The 7634-nt window shown below is 31.7% G+C and overlaps 1 pseudogene; it reads right to left on the bottom strand.

Annotated features, from left to right (window-relative positions):
* Positions 1–467: 467 nt before the first annotated feature.
* Positions 468–564, bottom strand: LOC122095837 (annotated as a pseudogene).
* Between the last annotated feature and the right edge of the window lie 7070 nt (positions 565–7634).

Below are 7634 nucleotides of genomic sequence, written 5' to 3'. Positions count from 1 at the left end.
GAGTTTGTGATTTTTTAATCAGAAACAATTTTAACTTACCTGTTGAAATGAGTAGTACAGAAACTAAAATATTTCTGGTGCTTGTCTGAAAAAGTATATTTTAAAATATTCTATATTCTATGTTTGCATAATGTTCATAATTTATTTTATTTTCTCCTAGATATACTTTGAATTCTACATTATTTTATAATATTGAGGTTCATTAATGTGTTCTTTCTGATTGTATTCCATATAGAAACAGTTTGATTCCTTTTTTTCTAGGTCTTAATATTATTTTGCTTTGGGATAAAATGACAATGTTGTCTAATTTGAAAAGTTTTGTAAAGTTTATCCTATGTAAACGCCTTTCTGAGGTGAATATTTAATACACTGATGTCAAACTGAATTTAATTATATGAATTACGTGTATTGTTACAGTTGTAATTTTGTTTTAATAACTGTTTTTCATTTCTTGCATCTGAAGAATGAAACATATGGAATACTTCTCAAATTTTCATGTTATCCTTGTGCAAGTGCCATGTTAATCTCTGCATTGTAATTTGAGTATTAGTGCTGCTGAAGCATGTAGTATCCTCTAAATTTAAGTAGTTAATGATGCAATCTTTATACAAGCCTATATCTATGGGTGCCTACTTGTAACAAGGAAACCGTATTGTTCCTAACAATGCTATCGATCTTATTTCCCTAAAATTCTGTGAATAGTAGAAAAAATTATATTGATCAATCAATTGCTCACATTTGCAAATTTTTTTGTCAATGACTATCTTAAGTCTTTTTATTTGGAATTTGATCATACTCTCAATTATTTATAGATAGGTCCAAAGGTGATGGCTTTTTCAAGTACTTATTTATTCAACTGTGTTAGCTATGTGGACCTAATGGATTCAAAGTAAGCATTGCTTAAGAGCTACTTCTAAACTTCTTCAGCTGATATTTTCCCAAATGAGGTGTTACTGGCACAAATGTCTACCTGAGCCTTTACCCTTCTTCCATGTGGGAACAGACCAACCAGAATATCTTACCCTGACAGCATAGATTGTCTTACTAGAACAAAACTAATCTTGGTTACAAGGGATCATAGAGAGATGAACAGTTCAAACAGAACTGTTCAGACTAGAATGTATTTTATCAAAATATAATTGTTTATTATACCTTCCATTTCAAAAGTAGCTAAAGCCAAGAAGGTGAAAAAATTGTTCATATGCATGATTACTTAATGTCCTGGCCTGTCTATCATCCAACCAGGCAGGAACTTACACTACTGCCTTTTTATCACCAAATATTTTCATAGTTGCGGGAGAAGTCCATATGTTTCTCCTAGTTATTAGGCATTAAATTGATACTGTTTTAATCACAGTGTTTCCTCTTGCCTCCATGCTGTAAATCTACAAATGGTAAATCTTTAGGTCTAACTCTATCAAACACTAAGGTAGAGATAATGGAATAATACTTTAAAACAGAGTTGCCTTTGATACAGTAACTACAACAGAACAATGCAAACCTGTGCCTTTTAATTATGTTATATATAATTATATATTTTATATTTATATGTGCTGATTTTATATTTCACACAGTAAAACTTACTAGAATTAGTTGACAATTTGACAAATAAATTGATATTTATTTATTCCAATAAATAGAATTGGAATATAAATAATTAGGTTTAAAATATATATTAGATATAAAAAGTATCAATGCAATGTCTTTAGTATAAACTTGTGATACATTCTAACTGTTCTTGGTCTTCTGAATCCACATGGTAAAAAACAATGTTTTCCTCTAATCTATAATGCATTTTACTCTGCTGCTCTGTTTATTGTTTTAACTGTCTTGTCCCAAACTGTTTTTCTCCATATTTCGGAAGCATTCCTATTGATTATACCCAAATTTTGCTAAGATGTCTAAAAAAACATTATCCTTCTGCAGTCCCCATGGGTCCTAGGATCCCAGGTCCCAGTTACCTGCATCATCAGATAACAGGGGCAAGACTTCTCACCAAGGCCCATGCAACATGTCAGCACATAGTAATTGAAGACCAACCTCAATTTCTCATTTCCTATATTTCAGGGTCCCAATTCCTTGAGATGCAGGTATTAGCAGTAAGCAACTGTGGAATGCAAGGCAACTTAAAATGAAGAATGAAATAAAAAAATTTGAGAGAAAGTACTGTAATTAAAACATTCAACTTATAGATGACCAGCCCATATGAGTGAACAAGTTCACAAAGTGTCATAAGATTATTTTTAATACCCCTCCCCTATGATTAATGAAAGATTTTATTCCAACATAAGTGGGCCAAAAAATAGTTCCTTGAAGGATAGATCCATAATTGGTCTACCAAAGCCCGGAAAACTTGACTTAGAGGTCAAATGTAATTCAGAAAAATATTTGAAGCACTAAGGAGTGCTTCAAAACACTGGGACTTCAGTACAACATGGTTCTGTGGTATAAAAATGTCACTCTCAAACCAATGATAATCTACATTTAATCTTCTGAAAGTGTATTCCTTTTCAAATAAACTTTTTAAAATCACATTCGTCAAAATGACATTTTACAAGTTGATGATACTTAGTGACATTACAAGATTTTTAAGTGTAGGGAGCAAGTTACAATAGAGTTGAATTATTTACACAGCACTAATGCCAAACACGTTCAACCATTCATTAAAGTGTAGAAATAGTACAACCCACAATTTGTGTTTTTCAGTAAGGGCCTTCCAGAAATGTGTTAAATAGGTTAGCCTCCTAAATTTCAAACCCAAACGTGAGCTAATAAATTTCATCATTTAATAAGGTACACTTTAAAAAGTCACAAATAGTTGCCTTATCATATGTTATTTTATGTTTTCCCTCTATCTAACATAGTAAGAAATATGACTTTAAGTCTTGAATATGGGTATTCATCAGAGATATGACAAACATAATATCTGTCTTCTATTTTTATCATATTCCTCTTTTGGAATAAATTTTAATTTTCTTCTTTTTCCAAAACTTATAGGCAGTAGAAAATATTATTCCATGTAAAATAAAAGAATCACTCCATTGTACAAAGCCATTTATAAAAATTCGTAGTTAGGAATACATTCTAAGCCATTTTTGTAACTTTCTTTTTGACTAAAGATTAATCTTCCAAATGGATGAGAATAAAATCTTGTTTAGGTGATTCACCTCTCCAGTCTCCAGCAAATTGTTGCTGCAGATGAATCAATTATGGAAATATAAGCTGACATCAGTTCAAGAATATGCAGGATTGAAAGTCCATGGAATGCATATAAACCATTCAAAGTATTAATAGACAGTTTAACACAATGACTATCAGGAAGTTGAAACCAGAGAGGAATTATAGTAAAGACATAGAATGAATGAAAAATGAACAAGGGGCAAGTACAGCTAGAATATTCAATGTACACATATGATAAAGGAAGTGGTAAATTGGAAATAAATCTTGAAGAAAGGGTTGGTTGAGAATGATGGAAGGAGTGACTCCGATCTAGGAGCATTGGACAATTAGATGGATATATTTAATTGTAAAACAATTGCATAACCTTTTAAAATTCAGTTAAAAAACACAAGAAACAAAAAACAGAAAAATCACAACCAAACAGCAATCTCCAGAGAGTATTAATATGACCTCTCAAAATTTTAATCAATTAATGAAGGGCAGTCTTGGGAAAAGCAAACAAAACTGTTCAAAGAGAGAAGTTTGGGATAGGGGAGAATTTTGAACAGAATTAGATAGATTGTCTAAGATTATAAATCACCTCCATCTGCTGCAAATAGTATCTTTCTTCTACGAGTTTTCTGTCTGAACTGGATAATCCAGTCCTGAGACACACTTGGTAGCTTGTGAGGTTAGAGTGGAAGAAACAAGATCATGAACCCATTACTCCACTGGAGAGAAAACAATACTCTATATTTTCTCTAATATCTCTTCACTACTCTTTCTTCATACTTTTAAGTCAATTGATTTTGAATTATATTTTTCCTTCTTTCTTCTGGCAAAGTAATTCATTAAATATTATTTGCCATTTTCTTCTTTCATGCTGTTTAATTGGCCATTGATATTTAATGAGTCCATTAAATATCCCTCTTGCATTTGGTTGCCATGAAACAACATTTATGTTAATGAGGAGAAATCTAATGTAAAACTTTGTCTCCAGAATACAGCCCTAGAAGCTGTGATCACAAATATTCGGCTATTTTTTTTCTTTTACCTTAAAAGACTTCTTGTGTATAAAGTGACCACAAAAATAAGTACTCCATCACTTGTTGGTTCAATCAGAATTGTCTAAGCTCAAAAATATATTTTCCTAACAAGATGCTGATAGGAAACAAAAAATACTGCACTTTTATCTTCTCTTTTAAGGTTCTCCTTAGATACTATATCAGGAACAGTGAAGTTATTCTAGGCAAAATTATTTCAATAGATTTTTTTCTCTTGGTCTTGCATTTGTTCACCAAGATGTATGGAGGAGAATAGAGTTGAATGACCCATACCTTGGAAGACAGTGTCTGTTACAAAAGGACAATGCTTCTATGTCCTACTTCTATGTCTTCCTCCTAGCTCTTGCCGGAGTTCCAATTAATCACAGCTTCTTGGCTTCATGTCTAGTGAAGCTGAAGGACTAGATGGGCTCCACCACTGTTAAATCTTCATTATTTCTCTTTTAAAACTCTTTAAGTTGCCTCATTTGGACGTTGAATTCATTTTCATGTCTTCATTCAATCAGTTCTGCATTGTAGTGAGCCAAATAGGCTCTGTAAACTCACTTTAGGGAGTAAAAATACTAACACAATTTATATCAAAAAGTTTTGGCATTCCTTCACTGCTGAATACAATATGCTTAGCTAAGTCTTCTATGAAAATTTTTTTTATTAACTTTTCCATTTGCTCAATTCTCTTCTGAACTTTTTGGCATATGTAATAACAGAAGTCTTCACTATCTCATATTAATAAGGATATCACTTTTGTGAGCCACATAGAAATGTGAAATTATTGGTTGGAAGTATCCAATCAGATTTTTTTCTGTGTTTCACTGCTTCACATCCAAAGACATTGTGGAAAGTGTTACAAACAAAAATGTGTAATCCCAACACCTTCTTTCATTGTGAAGGGCACTTTCTCCCTAAATATTTTGATTCAAATTATCTTTTTCAGAGAATTACTCTTTGGTAATTAAAGGTAAATTCACAAATTTTGATGCCTTATTTTTTTAAGTACTTTGAATTTAAATTCCAATACAACCTTGTGTCAAACAGTGAAAATATATTTCCTGGGTAAGGAAAATTCCAAGGGACCCTACAGGATTTACAAGTTTGTTTGTTTAGTGTGAAAAAGAGACATCTTCATCCACATTGCTCCCTCTCTACTAAGTCTCCTTGGATTTCTTTGCATGAAAACTATTCTTCCAGGCAATTTAAATTTTCGTAATAGGCTAAGTTGTTAAAATTTTGAACAATTAAAATTTACCTGTCATAACTTTAAAACTCTTGAAAATCCTTTATCAGAACCGCGAATTCACCAATCTTAATTCCACCATTACCATCAAAAAGTTAACATGCTATTTTCATGATATAGTATCCATGCAGCTATTATATTCCAGTGGCTTTGTTATGCATATATATAACCATATTAGCTGATGCTAAGCAAAATTAATACCAAGATATGTAACCAGATTTTTTCATTTGTGGTTGTTGTTTTTGATGAACTATGTGATTTCTGTTTTCTTTGGGTTTTCCTCCTATGGTTTATCCTTCTGGTATATCATTTTGTATTGTATACACATTTACCTTAATTAGCGAAGGGAAGAGGAAAAGCATAATGGTGAGACAAAGGACAAAAGGCAAACCAATGCAATAGCAATACTCACAAGACAATATATTGGAAATGCACATTACAACTTGTGAGGGATGAAGGAGTGAAGGAAAACTGTGAGAAAATGAGAGAAGGTTAACAAATTTGAAAAGTTATGATTTAATACCTTACAATTACTGTAACCCCACTGTACATCACTTTGATAATAAAATTGAAAAATAAGTTGCATAAAATATAATTTCACTGTATTGGCACAGGAAATAATATTCTTTATGTAATAATATTTTAAAAATCAATACTATTTGGCATCTAATTTGAATTAATTACCCCTTATTTATCAGGGGGTCATCAACTTGAATGTTATCCAACTAGACAATATTTTCACAATATACTTGCCAAATTTTTCAAAAAAGAATAACTTTAGTATTTTCTCATTCTAAAACAGAAAACCGTTTAATGCTATGGAAACCCATAACTTTTAAAAGTAAGTAAGTTGTTAAGAGGACAGAATATATGCGTTCTTCAAAATTCCTATGACTAATAACTACTCATTTTTAAATTCTCAACATTTCTGGGAGATTCCAAACAGTACCTGTTCGCATGTTATATAATTTTGCAATAGATGTTGTTTCCAATGGGGTGTTACAGACTGAGAAGTCAACAGAAAAATAGCCACATTCTGGTAGAGGATAAAACTATGAAGCATGTGTAATAATTAATTCTTCAAGAGTAAGCTATTGTTTATCAGAGTAAGCTATTATTTCTATGACCATCAATCCCAAGATTTATGCCATAAAGTCATCCTAGCCCAACAGTTTCCAACTTTTAAGGGGCACCTTAAAATTCCTTAATTCACATCATGAATACCTTATCTCTATTTTGAAAAAATACTACACCTCTGCTAATATGACGCCCTCCTAGTTCTGAAAAGAACACCACAATACATTGAGCTGCATCATTTTTCCTCCACTAGTATTCTTGAGATCAGAATATTATTTATATTTATACTTTTTTAACTATCATAGATATTCAGGATGCTAAGATAAAAAAATTATGGTTCAAAGCCCAACCAGGCAGGAAGGTTTCTTAGAATCTTATCTCCAAAAAAATTCTCCACAAAAGCAAGACTCAAGTGGCACTGAGGTTGAAGTGGTAGGGCATGAGACTTGAGCATCAACAGGCTCAGAGACACTGTCCAGGCCAAGAGTTCAAGCTCTAGGATGAACCAATAAAACAAAAACAAAATTGAAAACAAACCCCAAACCTAGCATTTTTCTCCATGTATACAGAGGCACGTAAATAAGGAAATGACTTCCTGTGTTACATATAGGGAGAAGAAAGAAGATGTCACACAATTACTCTCTTCATACCATATTAAACCAAACCCTTAAAAAATTGGTTTTTCTAAATGTATAAATTAATGTCATCCATTTTTTGGCAACTCTGTCTAGATTATTCACATTAACATAGTATACATGAACTGTGGGAAATATCTATTAACTATGTTCTAATTATAACTCTCTTGAAAGAATATATAGACAAATAGAATGCCAGAATCATTTGTGAATTTTTCAATTAATCCCTCTACTTAAAAAGAATTTTGTAGTATACTATAGAATATGAAATTACAAACAAAACCAAAAAATATATTTTAAATCTAAATTCTAATTTAACAAGGTCTACAAAGTCCTACATTAGACGAACTTTGTTATTTCTCCAGGTTTAAGCTTTTGTAATCCTTCAACATTAATTTGGAATCCAACAGAATGAGGCTTACTTACTTTTGCAAATTTTTGGATGGGAATCATGAGCTATTTTTC

This window comes from Dipodomys spectabilis, unplaced genomic scaffold (assembly GCF_019054845.1).
Source record: "Dipodomys spectabilis isolate Male_0828 unplaced genomic scaffold, ASM1905484v1 ptg000362l, whole genome shotgun sequence".
NCBI classification, from domain to species: Eukaryota; Metazoa; Chordata; class Mammalia; order Rodentia; family Heteromyidae; genus Dipodomys; species Dipodomys spectabilis.
This window is presented reverse-complemented; position numbering and strand designations above follow the sequence as displayed.